General features: G+C 40.7%; 1 long non-coding RNA gene across 1 annotated transcript in view; it reads right to left on the bottom strand.

Annotated features, from left to right (window-relative positions):
- Positions 1 to 16167, bottom strand: part of LOC311234535 — a 58758-nt gene extending 42591 nt beyond the window's left edge. The window contains exons 1-2 of the long non-coding RNA XR_014620105.1: positions 16046 to 16167; positions 11081 to 11221 (exon numbers count right to left, since the gene is read on the bottom strand). This is a non-coding gene — a long non-coding RNA (uncharacterized lncRNA). The remainder of the gene's footprint in view (positions 1 to 11080; positions 11222 to 16045) is intronic.
- Positions 16168 to 16438: the final 271 nt, after the last annotated feature.

The following is a 16438-nucleotide window of genomic DNA, read 5'->3' as shown; positions in this document are numbered from 1 at the left end:
AAACCTCTGGATTCAGCTCTTAAGTTTATTAACACATTGGGTGCCACGCCCCTTTGCCCAGATAACCCCTTGAGTGCCAGTGCTTTAGTCAATGGGAGGTTGGGGATATTTGCGAACGCTTAAACTATATCTTAAATTATGGCTATGGGTCTACACCCCTCGCTTATCAATGACTTGCTTGCAGTCAACATGTACGAAACTGATTGTTTTTTCATTGGTACATTTCCGTTTTATACCGTTTTGAATACGAGTATAGTTTCGGAGAGTTCTAGTAATTTCAGAGAAATTCCGCGATAATAGCCCTTTAGTGGAATACACAAAACACGTCATCATTTTTCGGCTGATTTATGAATCATTTTCAAATAAACGCTAGATTATCGATAGTATATGTGTACTAGGGCTGAGCGATATGGCCTAAATATGATACCATGATATTTTCTGACCTTTCGGCGATACACGATACGCATCACGATGTCTTTTTTTCCCCAAACAATTCATTATGAGGCTTACCAAGACAGTATTTGAGTTTGCAAGCTAACATTAAAGACAAAATAAAATACCCATGCATTTAGCATTTTTATATTATATATTAGATTTAGATTATTGGATTATTAGATTATATATTGCATATATTTAGCAATGAGATATTATATGATTTAGATATGAAATATGATGAATTGAAAATGGGGGACCCTGATGTAAACAAGACGAAAGTCTTTCTCTGGTCTGAATCCTCCAGTCCACTGTTGTTGTATTGAGCTGTACTGTATTGTACCCATGCTGCAATCTGTTAATAACGTTTTCATTCATTCAGACGGCAAACAGAATCATTTTGATTGACAGTCGAGTCTGCCAATTACGTCACACCGCTCGCACCCGCCCTGCTGTTCTTAGCACCAATCGGCAAGCGCGTATTAATTTTTTACTTCCGCCATTGGAGAGCTCAATGACAACAACAATGGTAGCTCCCCGCGGCCGACGTTTAGCTTTTAGCTCCGCAGGACGACTAAACGACTGGAGGCATAATGATTTTACTGCAACGGATGTTATAATAAAAGCCTTTCCATACATCTGTCTGATTGAAAACTTTATTAACAGACCGCAGAATGGGCACAACTGAGTCAGCACGGGCTGAGATATGAACGACTAATGCTTGCTATATCTAGGTCGACCTCGGACGTTGCTATGTAAATACGCTGATGTTATTATTGAACGTGTAACTATATAAAGTTAAATGCCACAAAACGAATGCCTTTGTTATCATAAGTAGTAACTTTGATGCAGTAGTGTGTGTGTGGGGCGGCGCTGTTCAAAAGTTTCAACGTGTGGACCAGATTGACGCGACACAATCCTCTTGGGCAAAACATCACGATATCCACAATACGTTTAAAAAGTGTATCGTTAATGAACTGTACCCGATATTTATATAATATCATCATATCGCCCAGCCCTAGGAGGGAGGCACAAATGTGATCCTTGACCAGCCTCTCGAAACCCTAATGTGTACTTATGGACGCTAGAGAAGTGGGCTGAAAAATCTATTATCCATGACCTGGTCAGCGCTAACGTCATACACGCACACACGTTGTGATCGCTATGAAAAAAAACATCTGATTAACCCAATACTGGTCAAATAGAGTCCTTACCTCACATCAGATGTTCTGCAAAAAGATTAATCCAATTACTGATCGCCATTCCAAATATTGATCGCGTTTATTGATCCAACGTTATAGTCCGAAACACATAATGGACGTTGCTCTGAGGGTCCTCAGTCAATCTGGTAACACGATACTGCATGCCAGAGATAGGAAAACCCTGGACCAGACTTTTTTTCTGATGCACATGGCCACCCAATCCAATCCAATGATGTGCATTACCATCCGGGAGACGATAGGCGGCGGTATTTGCTCTTTTCGAGCTCAGACCCATTCACAATGATAACGTCAGGCTGGATGGATGAAAAATTAATGGATATCGCTAATAAAAGAAATAACAATCAAATAACGCGAAAACTCGTCATTGGCACCCAACGCATGGCGAGTTAGGACGACTAATCTCGTCGTTGGCACTCAAAGTGTTAATGGTGACAGATACGATACTCACCATTGTGTCCTGTATGATAGGGTGGGTTGACCTTCTCTTGCAGAAAGGCGCAAAAAACACTGGCATTTATTTATTTAGATTTTTTAAATTATTTTACAACATTCTTTTTTTTATATTAATATTTCTCTTTTGCGTTTCATTTTCTGTGAATATTGCTTTTATTATGTACCGTTTACATTTGCACAATCGTCGTTTCTGTAAATGAGGGAAACTTCAGAAGCTTAAGATTTTTAAATAAAGGTTGAAATGAAATATCTGCAACCCTGTTAATTGTGCTGTTGCCTGTCTTGGCTAGGACGCTCTTGTAAAAAAAAATTCAAAAAGATCTCAATGTGAATTATTTTTTAAATAAGATAATTTATAGCCTTACCTCCTCCTTCATTCAAAGTTCCTTTAAGTCCTGGGCCCTCATTAATCAACGTGTTCTACGCACAGATCTGTGCTTACCCTGTGCGTACGATCATTTCTAAGCAAAGAGTGGGATTCATCAATTTCGATTTGAACTTGACTCCGTGCTTACATCTACGCACAGGTCAGACCAGGCGTACCTGGCGCCCAGTGGTAGAATATATTATTACAACAAGGAAATGAGCTTCTGTGCATAATAACACTGGCATGTTCTGTACGAACCGTAGTTCATTATAGTTCATTGTAAAATAGCAACAGTAGTGTAATTATGGTCAAAACCCTATAAATAGCATTTGGAATAATAGATCTTTCTCTCAGAATGAATGCAGCATGGTTTATATAGCGTTATCGGAATATACGGGGTGTAGGCTACTGACTGACTGCGCTCCGCGTAGCTTGATTGATTGATTGATTGAAAAGTTTATTAACAGATTGCAGAATGGGTACAGTACAGTACAGCTCAGTACATACAATTGTTAATTGGGGATGCAGACCAGAGAAAGACTTTCGTATTGTTTACATCAGGGTCCCCCATTTTCAATTCATCATAAATCATAAAGCTCAACTCGTTATTATTTTGCGCAGACCGCAGAAACACGGGAACGTTTTGATTATATTTAAAAGGCTTTACGTTAAACGAAACAAGTGGAATTTCGAAGCTGTAAGCAGAATACAAGTCATATGAATATAGTGTTCTTCCCCCTTTTTACTGTATAAGAAAGAATAGAAAACGCATTGCAATGACACCAGATAGTGGACAGACTATGTATATGATGGGATTCAAGTTCGCGTTTTTGTTGATCATAGGCATGCTGTCAGAGTATGATATCAGAACATTTGTCATCACAGATCATGTCCTAATAGAACATAGGCTATGGCATGGATCGTGATATTGTGTGGACTGTTATTATTACTGTCTGTACCGGTACCACCCATTGTGACAACAGCCTTGTGAGTCCCGCACACAAACATGATGGAATTCAAGTTCATGTATTGAAAGGCAGGCTACATCATACATGCAGTGAGATTCATTGCTACCCAATACTGACATCAAAATAGATTGTAGTATGCCTCTAGAAATGATATGCAGCAGGTAGAAAATTGACGGGAGATCCATCGCGATTTGGAATAAAATTGAGGAGAACTTTAATCCCTGGGTATTAATCAAACAACACGGGAAAAGGCAGTCATATTCCAGCGCGGTATTTATTAGTGTTTGCGCTGCCCAGGCAGCAATGGTTAATAGATATCATATCCGACATCACCGTAAGTGTACACGTCTGTCAGCCTGTCTCATGACACGCTTCCCTCGGCTTAGTCAATTTTTCCACATTTCATGGGTGTATTCCATTACCGTATATGGTTAATCGGGGCGTTTCTGGTATGCAAATACGTGAAAGCGTGCACGAGCCGCGGCGCAGAGCCAAGGTGGGATTCATCATGACAGGTGTGCGTAGAGCCTGCGTACGCACGTGTGATGAATCCTGACTTCCCTGTGCGTACACTAGTTCTACATTCCGTGCTTACGTGTGGAAATAGAACATGTTCTACGCACACATTGATGAATGAGGGCCCTGGTGTTTTAATGCAGTCCACCAAGGAGATAGATAGTTCCTTTAGTCCCAACAGAGACTCCATCTCCTCCACTGTACTGGATATCAGTGGGGCTGTAGCCTAAAAATACCAGATAAAAAACAATACGAGTCTTGCAAAGTACAACGTTCACCGTCCCCAGAGTAATTGTAGATTGACATGTTTGGCTTTGTTTTTTTTTTATGTTAGACATGTCTCGTCACTGGTACTTGATGATGAGTCACCTTAAAGGGATAGGTCAGAGTTGTGGACATCAAGTGGTATGAAATACTATAGTAGTATAGTTGATGCAGTGCCCTCAGTTTACACACCGAGTCTCGTGGTCGGAGTTCTGACCCGACAGAAGTTTTAATCACCCACAGCAGAAAACAGCGTGCCTCATTTTCTATGCTTCAAGACCCAGCATTTAGTGACTACCTCACACTGAGACTAGTTCAACACATCATGTCACTCTGAATCATTTAGTGACTACCTCACACTGAGACTAGTTCAACACATCATGTCACTCTGAATCATTTAGTGACTACCTCACACTGAGACTAGTTCAACACATCATGTCACTCTGAAGCATTTAGTGACTACCTCACACTGAGACTAGTTCCAACTAGTGCACTGCAACCCTGCCCGAGCCCGACGGGGCCCTACCCGACACGACGGGTTCGGGCTGGGTAGGGCTTTGTTTTTAAATAAATAATTCGGGCTCAGCCGGGCCGGGCAGTGCCCTCTTTTTAAAAAAAATTATTGCGTCTTTTTTTTTGCGCTCGCTATACTCTTATAACTAGGGTTATAGGATAACCGTAAGTTTCTGTTTCATTTTCGCGTAATGTAGTGCTGTCATCAGAGAGTGAAAGCCTCGTGTCTGAGGAGTCAAGATGTATAAGTTAACAGATACAATTGGATGTAATTACCGCAGCCTGGAGGGAGAACTCGAGGGGAGCGCTCAGGTGGATGATGAACAAATGAACCAGACCGAAGTGGCATAGGTTGAAGTTGGAATATAGCCAGTTGGCGAACGTTTTAATTTGTTCTTGGATGTATGTAGCCGGTTGGTGAAGTTTTGTTAACGTTGTTCAACACGTTGCTGACATCAACATAGCGAAGTGGTGAGTCTGATTATTATTATTTGCTGGTGTGTTCTGTTGCGCTTTCATTATATAATAAATGTTGCTCTGCTCGAAATCTGATTTCTGTTTTCTGTTTGTTTGTATAGTGACTGAGTAGGCTATTGTGTCGTGTGTGTGTCAAAGAAGATTCCATATAGCCTTCAAATACGTTTTACGAGGCTGCCGTGTGAGTCAACGCGAGCGCTGGGAAATAGAATTTGCGAAACAGGCTATAGAATGGTTGTTAGTTTTCAGCGTGATATGTGTTATTTAGTTAGACCTATTGGTCATTTTCGTTTTTGTTTAATATTAAACAGTATTAATGAACTAAAATAAAAATGTAGTTAATATATAAACAGTGTTTAGAATATTTAAAACTATTTAAAAGAACATGTGGACATTGCTCTGCTAAGCGAAACACACATTCTAGGGAAAGACATAGGTAAATTAGCGGACAACATATACCATAATATCAGTCACTCCTCTATTGGTACGAGAACTCGGGGTGTAGCAATAGTCGTTAAACGTAAGTTGAATATTGTACTAAAGGGAGTATGGTCTGATGTAGAAGGTCGGATAACTATAGCTAAGATTGAACATAAGAACAGGAAAATAGCGTTGATAGCGGTATACGCCCCAAATTTGTACGAAGAAGATTTCTTCACTACACTAACCAATGCAATGTTAGACATTCCCGATTACTCATTTATAATAGGAGCGGATTTTAATGCCATCTGGAACCCAAGGATAGACAAATCTTACCTCGCCTTTTCCAGCGAACAAAAGAATTCATCGAAGGCATTAAAGGATTGGTCAAAGATTACAGGTGTAAAGGACTTATGGCGGTTACTTAATCCCACGACCCGAAAGTACTCTTGTCGATCTGCGAGACATAAGACACTATCCAGAATAGATTATGTCTTTGCATCACAGAGACTATTTGATAATTATGAAGTGGAAATGATACCCAACGCACTATCAGATCACTGTTATTTACTCCTTAAAGGTACATTTGGTATACTATCCTCCCGAGCCCCAAGATGGCGATTTAACTCGTTGCTGCTTAACAACAAGGAATTCATTACACAACTCAAAGAAGCTCTTATAGTATTCCAACGGGAGAATGCAAACTCGGTGCAAGACCCCAGAATAATATGGATGTCGGTAAAGGGATTGAATTGATTGATTGAAAACTTTATTAACAGATTGCAGAATGGGTACAATACAGTACAGCTCAATACACACAATTGTTAAGGGGATGCAGACCAGAGAAAGACTTTCGTCTTGTTTCCACCAGGGTCCCCCATTTTCAATTCATCAGGACATATATGACATACATGACATACAGATAGTCAGTACTGCTACATCTATACATTTATGACATACCAGATTTGCAAATACAGTACTGTTTGTGATACAGAAGGAGTCAAGAAAAGGGAGTATATACATTTGACGTAGAAGACAGGGAATGATCAAAGACTTCACGGATAGCTTTTCCTCCAAAATGCGCAAGAATCAAAGCACAAAACTGGATGAGCTGGAAACGCTTTACTCAACGTTATTTAATTCTCTGAAATACAACAACTCAACTCGACTAGAAAATCAAGTTAACGTACTAAAAATAGAGATCAATGACATATACAGACAACAATCGGAAATACAAATACGCAGCACAAGACAACAGCAGTACTCCCATGGTTCCAAACCCAGCCACCTATTAGCCATGCGATTAAGAATTAATGCAACATTTGCAGATATAACTACCATTAGAGCACAACAAGTACTTGTAACAGATCCTGTAAAAATAAACGATACATTCAAAGTATTCTACTCCGATTTATATAAATCAGAAATGACCTTCGATCAAAACAAAATGGACACATTTCTTAATCAAATTATTCTCCCTAAACTTTCAGAGGATGATGCTAAACAGTTAGAAATACCGATCACACTAGAGGAACTCAAGAAGGCCATAACCGCAATGAAAAGTGGTAAGGCTCCAGGAAGAGACGGTTTCCCATCAGAAATGTACCTTTCTTGTTGGGACATAATTGGCCCCTTATTACTAAATATGATCTTATACTCAGTCAAGGAGGGGAACTTCCATAAAATTGACAATATTGCACTCATAACAGTCCTCCTTAAAAAAGACAAAGACCCCAACGAGTGCGGTAGTTATAGACCTGTAAGCCTCCTCGGAACAGATATCAAACTGTACTCTAAGGTATTAGCCATCAGATTACAAAAGCATATGACGTCTTTAGTTCACCCGGACCAAACTGGCTTCATAGGAGGCCGCCTGATCACTGAGAACATAAGACGTATACTGCACGTACTTGATGCCGACAAGGAGGACACCATACCTAAGGCGATGCTGTCCCTGGATGCTATGAAGGCCTTTGACAGGCTGGAATGGTCGTATCTGTGGGCAGTGCTAGAAAGGATGGGGTTAGGAAAAGGATTCATCGATATGATTAAAGTATTATACAAAGACCCATCGGCCATGATTACAACAGGCACAATCATCTCTGAAATATTTCCGGTATCACGCTCTGCCAGACAGGGTTGTCCTCTTAGTCCCGGACTGTTCAATCTATCATTAGAGCCTTTAGCACAATATATAAGACAATCCCAATCCATAGAACCTATCGTAATCAAGGGCACACAACAAAAAATTTGTTTATATGCGGACGATGTAATATTATTCATGAAAAACCCCAACACCACATTGCCTCATCTGCTCAAGTTGATTGAGGACTTTGGTGATTTATCGGGATTTAAGATAAATTGGCCGAAGTCGGCTTTCCTTCCACTTAACACCCCTGCAAAAAAAGATACAACCCTCCCAGGACAGATACCGATGGTAAAACATTTCAGATGCTTGGGAGTGGAAATATTCCCTACCATAAGACAAACGGTGAAGCACAACTACACAAAAATCCAAAACAAAATCAAAGACGACCTTGATAGATGGGCAAAACTTAAGAACACAGTACAAGCACGGATATCAATAGTTAAGATGGATGTACTACCTAAAATCAACTTCTTCTGTTCAATGCTACCGTTACCCCCTCCAGAGGGTTACTGGAAAAGATTACACTCCTCCACATACAAATTTATTTGGAATAACAAACCACCACGTATAAAAAGATCCACCGCACAGAGAAATAAAGCAGATGGTGGCATGGCATTTCCAGATTTTTTCCTATATTTTAAGGCGTACTCAATAAGTCCATTGACAACATGGTTTGACTCCCAAGCATTAGCATCTTGGAGAAAAATAGAAGAAAACATAGTAGCCCCACATAGACTGAAGGACATAGCATACACTAAACTACCAATCAAGCACTGTGAACGAAAATGTGGCCCCATAATTACTCATGCGATCCGGATATGGCGTGAATCACAAAAAAAAATCCTAACCCACAAGAATGGCACAATCATACTCCCTTATTCAATAACAATGCTCTCTTAATTGGAAAACGACCTATAAGATTCCCTATATGGGAAGAGCAAGGCATACACTCATTAGGGGATGTTTTTAACAAACAGGGTTTTTGTAGTGATAAAGAAATACGCAAAAATTTTTATCTCACCAAGTCCACATGGCTTTTTCACAAACAGTTAGAGCTATGTTTGAAGTCTCACGGTGTTCCATTAGACAGACCAATTGAACACCACAGATACCACAAATTCTTCTACTCAAGAGAGACATCGAGAGGTTTTGTTTCAGAATTTTATCATCAATTACTAACGTCCTCGTATGAAACCCTCCAACTTGACTCTGTCTGGAGGAGGGATATACCAGACCTGGAAAATGACTTTGATTGGCAAGGAGCCTGGGCAAATGTCCGACTTACATCAAGGAACCCGGATCATCAACAAATCAATCTTAACTATATTCACAGGACATACTTGACTCCTATAAGACTGTGCCGAATGGGGCTCAAACAAGATTCCAAATGCACCCAATGTACAAATGGGGACGAAGGGACATTTATGCACATGTATTGGGACTGCTCACCAGTTAAGGCATTCTGGAAAGATGTGACCCAACAAATATCAAAATTCGTATCTTGGAATATACCTGTACACCCCTCGGTATTGCTGTTGAATGATGTTTTTGAGTTTGCAGTGAATCCACAGCTAAAGAGATTGGTTTTATCGGGTATCACAGTAGCCAAAAAGCTGATCGCATCACGCTGGTTTCAACCGGAAAAAATGTGCCGTAAAGTTTGGTTTCTTACATATCTCGATGTAATTTACCATGAAATATCTACAGCAAGAATTCTGGGTCTCAATGAATCCAAAATGTCAATGTGGTTAGAAGTGGTGGAGAGAATAAAAGCTAGCTTATAATGGTAGTGTCTGGTTAGGTGCGAGGGATAGTGGAGGTACTTCTCAAGGTGGGGTCCGGGAGGGGGGGGTTCGAGCTGAGCATATGTGTGTAGGTTTTTTTTTTTAGATAACAGGTATTATGGGTATATCTTATATAAAACAACTAACCAAAAGGTGATCTCATTGGATGTGCCCTGACAATTAATGCTTGTATATCTTATCGTGTGTTGTCATGTTTGTTTATATGTTTGTTTAAAAAAGAATAAAAAAATAAAATACAAAAAAAGAATATTTAAAACTAAAAAATTATTTAATATTTGGCTATATAATTAATGTTTCTTTAGTTTTCACTATCTGTTATTTAGGTAGACCTATTGAACATTTTCGTTTTTGTTTATTTATTAAGTTCATATAAAACCGTGTTTCGAATATTTAAAACAAATAAACGTTTTTTTTTAATAATAACAATAATTTTTTTTCTGGTTTTCACGTGGGCTAGGGCTTAAAATATTATTTACAGTCGTGCTTATTTTCGGGCAGGGCCTGAAGTTCACGGGCTCGGGCTGGGCTTCATTTCAAGGCCCTTGCAGACCACTAGTTCCAACACATCATGTCACTCTGAAGCATAGGAAATGTTTTCTGCTGTGGATGATTACAACTTTTGCCTGCAGGTTATTGTGTGGTGGAATAACACTTTTTTTGTTTCATGACCTCGTTTGCTGCCTGTCTGAAGCTTCCCGGTTCACTCAGAACGAGGCCAGAACTCAGACCACGGTACTCTGTGAGTTAAGCTAATGGCATCGCATCAACTATACTACTAGCAAGTATTTCATACCACTTAAGAGTCCAAAAATCCAAACTATCCCTTTAACTCACAAGTCAGACTCAGTGTTTGGCCATGCCAAGTTTCCCCACATGCTGGGATACAAGCTGGGCCAAACAGGGTATTATGCGGCTTGGAGTTTAATCAAATCACACTCTCTTGGTGTCAGATTGGAATGGAATGGATTGGCATGGAAATAATTTTGATACTGATATCAAATAGATGTCATATCACATTGTAACTGGTATTGGAAAACTCAATACCATAATAATGTCAAAACTAGCAAAGAGTCTACCCAAAAAGAGTAGATTCCTGAACTCTTACAGTCTAAGGTCGCTTTCACACCTGAGCTCTTTGGTCCGCCTTAATCGAACCCTGGTTCGTTTCCTCGGATAGTCCGGTTGGTTTTGGGTGGTGTGAAAGCTCATTCGAACTCTGGTGTGGACCAAACAAGTGAACTCCGATGTACTATAGCTCTGTAGCCAAAATGGCCAATATGTGCCCACTTCCATCATTGGAGTGGATGCGTCAACTCTGCTTGACTCCAATGGTAGGTGTCTCCAGAAACCCTGAAGTCCTGCATCCACTAGTCAAACCTAAGACATATGTGCTGTATTTTGTTCATCCACTAGTCAAACCTAAGAAAGATATGTGATGTATTTTGTTCATCCACTAGTCAAACATAAGCATAACAACTGAAGCATAACACCACCTTGGAGAGCATTATGGTGTTGGCTAGGACCGGCTATGTGGTCATCTTTCTTGTCTGCAGCCGGGGAAACAGCTCTGACACGTTTGTTGGGGCCGTCACTGAGGTCATTCTTTCCCTGGGACATCTTCATTGGACACTGCTCTGTAAAGTCCATACAGACAAAATCATAATTTAAAGCAGATGAAACATTTCAGTTAGGCTGTATGGTTATAGCAATTGTACACTAGAAATGTAGTAATGTCATATTACTTTTGCAAAAATGTGTAATTTCATAAAGTCTGTAAACAAAGTTTTCATGGTTTCTCTGCTCCAAATTTGTCTCTTGCTCGTCTTTTGCACATGCTTGTTTTGATTATGTAGGTGTGGCGGGGGGCAAATACATTTGTATGCTCCTCTCTTACACATCTTTGTAAACAAACTGCTTTCTAGCGTTGCCTCCTTAGAGCTGCTTGTCTGATCATAGTATGGCGAACGTGTGGGTAGTTTTGTTTACTAAAAGAATATAGAATATTAGACAAGGGAAGAGTTCAACAATATGTCTTGTATTTATTGAAAGGATCAGAATTAGAATGACATCTTTACGTAGGGTGGTCCATAGAACACTTAAACAGATATTAATGACATGATAGAACAACCAGGAAGGCGATAGAGAAATATAATAGGAAATAAGAGACTAGATGGAGAAAAAAGAGATTAAAGATAGAAGTCCAGAAAGAGAGCATCTGACTCCAGACCAAGAGAGTGGAGTCCAGCCAGAAAGGAGACACCAGAAAGAGAGAGATCGAGCAAATGTCCTAGCCATCCTTACTTATTATGCTCTGCTCTGTCCATAGGCGTATGTGGTCGGTGGCCAATCCCAAACAAGGCATCTTGTTTGGGATTGGATCAGTGGCTCGCCTTCAGATGGTGCAGAACGCCGCTGCCCGTCTTTTAACTGGCACTCGTAAATACGACCACATCTCACCGATTTTATTTTCACTCCACTGGCTCCCAGTGCACTTTAGGATTAATTTTAAAATTCTTTTATTTGCTTTTAAAGCCCTTCATGACCTTGCTCCACCCTACCTCTCTGAGCTGTTGCAGGTCTATACACCTTCTCGCTCTCTCAGGTCAGCTGACCAGCTGCTCCTAGTAGTGCCTACAACTAGGCGTAAGCTCAGGGGGGACCGTGCCTTCTCCGTTGCCGCCCCCAAAATGTGGAATGAGCTGCCACTGCAGATTAGGCAGGCCTCATCACTGCCCCGTTTTAAAGGCCTCCTTAAGACCCACCTCTTCTCTCTGGCTTTCGACACCATGTAGCTTGTTGATTTTATGATCTTATTGTCTTACTGTGTTGTTGTTGTATCGTTTTGTTACTGTTTCCCTTGCTTTTAAATTTTTTTTTTTTTTTTTTTTTAAGTACTCTGATCTATTTAAACTTGTATTGCTGCCTATATTTACCTAATGTTTTTTATCTCTGTTTTGGTACTCTTGTTTTTTTTTCTCTATTTTTAATATGCTCCCCCTGTACAGCACTTTGTGCCCCTGTGGCTGTTAAAGCGCTTTATAAATAAAGTTGGATTGGATTGGATTGGATCTGTGCATTTTCCCGCCAAACCTAGGTTCAAATGCATAGCTTTTATGTTTTTGCTGAAGTGTTTCCCCCCCTAGCCCATTTAGCTACACGTTGGCCCAGAGATAACTAGGGAAATGCACAGGTGCTTGGCCTTAACACAGACACACCACTGAACTAAGGAGAGGCCTGAATGAACTTACAATATGTCATAACTCACTCAATATTCTATATTGATAATGATTGTACCCAATAACATTTAATAATAACTTTTAACTTAGATCAATGTCCCCAATAAGGTAAATAATAAGTACAAAGTCACTGAATATTCTCAAGCCTGATAATAATTTCCCACAAACGCAAACGGCAAGTCAGAGCTAGAAGACCTACCAGAGGAAGACAGCCGGGGCTGTTTTTTTCACAATCCAATATTAATTTCCACAATTTTCACTACTGCTCCTGCTATTTCTTTTCCATAAAAGCTACACAAACGCTGCTCAACTGCTGCTTTAATGTACTTTAAAGTTTACGACTCGCTACACTAGCTTATAGTTCACACTCCTCTCTGGAACCTTTAACTTATTTTGTCTTATTCTGTCGAACGTCACCAACCATTTATGCAAATGACATGTCATCAGCTTGTGACTGCAACTTGTTCCTGTTCGCGGATGACTCAGCCCTGCTGGTCTCTGACAAGAACAAGTTACAGGTTGAACAAACCCTCAGCTCAGAACTCGGCAGAATCTGCACCTGGCTCGCTGATAAACTATCATTACACCTGGGTAAAACAGAGTCCATTCTCTTTGGATCAAATAACAAACTCAGCAAGACCAACGGTTTCTCAGTTACAGTGGGTGACAATATTGTCACAAGGAAAGATGAAATTACATACCTGGGTTCCATCCTAGAGGAAAATATTTCCTGTGACAAGATGGCATCCAATGTAATCAAAAAATCAAACGAACAAGATTCTTGTACCGGATTTCCTCTCTGGTAAAGAAAAATACCCTGAAGACTAACAGGAGCACTCATTCAAGGGTATTACGACTATGCTTGCACCTCATTTGGAAGATAATGAGACGACAATACCATGGACACCAAAGGTGAGACAACAATAGAGGCTATCTATAGAGGCCAACATCAACCACCATGAGCGATAAGAAGCAGCTGTGGACGCTGCTAACAACACAGTAAGAGGAGAACTCCCCTCAAACACTGAAGACATGCAGCTAGAAAACACATTTCAGTCACTACCAGTACCTGATGAGTGAATGAATGAATGAAAACTTTATTTAACAGATTGCAGAATGGGTACAATACAGTACGGCTCAATACATACACTTGTTAAGGGGATGCAGACCTGAGAAAGACGTTTGTCTTGTTTCCATCAGGGTCCCCCATTTTCAATTCATATAGACATTTATGACATACACAACATACATGACATTTATGGCATAGGGACATATAGGTATTTAGTACTGATACATTTGTGACATAAACGGTATTCAAATATACAGTACTGTTACCCCTAGATCCTGACAGAGTATATACATATGATGGGGAGGGGACTGTACATTAGGAGGGGGTGGGTGGGTGGGTGGGAGAGAAATATACATGCGGTGGGGAGGAGACTGTCTATTAGGAGGTGGTGGGGGTTTTGGGCATTTACGGTGGCCAGTTTCGAATTGCAGCCTCCTGTAGGTGCTCTTTAAGAGCGGTTTTGAATGTGGGTAGTGATTCACATTCCTTTACAGCTTTGGGTAGGGCGTTCCACATTGTTGTGGCATAATTGCAAAACGTGTTTAGTCCCTTGTTTGAGCCGAATCTGGGTTTTACATGATTTGTTGAGCTTCCTCTGGTGTAGTGGTTGTGGTATTCACTGACCTTTGGGAAGTATTTTGACATTTACATGGGTACCCCGGTCGTATAGTGTATCTTGTAGACCAGGCCCATTGCAAGTTGCTGTACTCTGTCGTCTACTCTAAGCCATCCTAGGTTGTCAAAGTGGGCAGGGGTGAGGTGGGTTCTGGGGTTCAGGTCAAGTAGTAGTCTGACCAGTTTGTTTTGTGATGTTTGTAATTTTGTTTTAAGCGCCTTTGAGGTGCTTTGGTACCATGAGGTGCACGCATAGTCGTAGTACCCTTGAATGAGTGCTCCTGCCAGAGTCTTCAGGGTATTCTTGTTTACCAGAGAGGAGATCCGGTACAAGAATCTAGTTCGTTGGTTGACTTTTTTTTATTACATTGGATGCCATTTTGTCACAGGAAAGATTTGCCTCTAGGATGGAACCCAGGTAGGTAATTTCGTCTTTCCTTGTGACAATATTGTCACCCACTGTAACTGAGAAGCCGTCGGTCTTGCTGAGTTTGTTATTTGAACCGAAGAGAATGGACTCTGTTTTGCCCATGTGTAATGATAGTTTGTTATCAGCGAGCCATATGCAGATTTTGCCTAGTTCTGTGCTGAGGGTTTTTTCAACCTGCAACTTGTTCTTGTCAGAGACCAGCAGGGCTGAGTCGTCCGCAAACAGGAACAGGTTGCAGTCACAGGCTGACGACATGTAATTTGCATAAATTAGGAAGAGTAGCGGTCCTAGTATGCTTCCTTGTGGAACACCACAGCTCACTGTGAGGGGGGGGGGATAGAGTACCGTTTACCTCTACCATCTGTTCTCTCCCCTCCAGGTAGGATTGCATCCAGCTCACTGATAAGCTATCAAAACCAATTGCTTTTAGCTTGTCCATCAGAATGGAGTGATTGACAGTGTCGAAGGCCTTTTGTAGGTCCAGCATGACCATGCCGCAGTATTGAGCCTTGATAATTCTCATGTATTCTCTCCCCACCGCATGTATATTATTCTCTCCCCACCGTATGTATATTTCTCTCCCACACACCCACCCCCTCCTAATGTACAGTCCCCTCCCCATCATATGTATATACTCTGTCAGGATCTATGGGTAACAGCACTGTATATTTGAATATCGTATATGTCACAAATGTAACAGTACTAAATACCTGTATGTCATGTATGTTGTTTATGTCATAAATGTCCCTATGAATTGAAAATGGGGGACTGATGTAAACAAGACGAAAGTCTTTCTCTGGTCTGCATCCCCTTAACAATTGTGTGTTTTGAGCTGTACTGTACCCATTCTGCAATCTGTTAATAACGTTTTCATTCATTCATTCAACGCGTCTAATAGCCTCGAGCTTCGTAAATTAAGACTTGTATTCGTCTTACATATAGCGGTGTTACACTAGGTAGTGTAAACCTATGGGAATTACGTTGTTGTCGGAGAAGCTAACGGCTAACGCTAGCTAGCTAACAGGTTAGCTTAATGTTATGATAGATGCAGCGAGGCCCCGATAATAAAGAGACGCTCAAATATGTTCAATGCATCCATCATACTCACCATTTTCTGTCTCTCTTTGGGGGACTACGATCGTACGTGTCTTGATGAGATCGTGTGTCACTTGTTCCAACTGTCAGTGTCAACGGTTAGCTTCTTCAATATGGCAGCAGCACAGAGCCACGTCTCACCCGGAAGAGAGACACCAGTGACGTGGCCCTGCGTAGTGACGTGCCCCTGCGTGGTGACGTGCCCATGACGTATTGCGCTGCTGGCTGCTGTTGCATAATGTTGGACTGGTTGCTTGTCAAAAACACTTTGGAATAATTTGGAAATTTTTCTATTCCCCCCCCCCCATTTGACAAAGATTTCAGAAAGTAAAATGTTTATCCCAATGATATGAATTGTATGGGAAGCCCATCCCCATTCAAAGTTAGATTACCGGTAGTTAGATTA

The sequence above is a fragment of the Notolepis coatsorum genome (assembly GCF_963971535.1).
Source record: "Notolepis coatsorum genome assembly, chromosome: 9".
Lineage (NCBI taxonomy): Eukaryota > Metazoa > Chordata > Actinopteri > Aulopiformes > Paralepididae > Notolepis > Notolepis coatsorum.
This window is presented reverse-complemented; position numbering and strand designations above follow the sequence as displayed.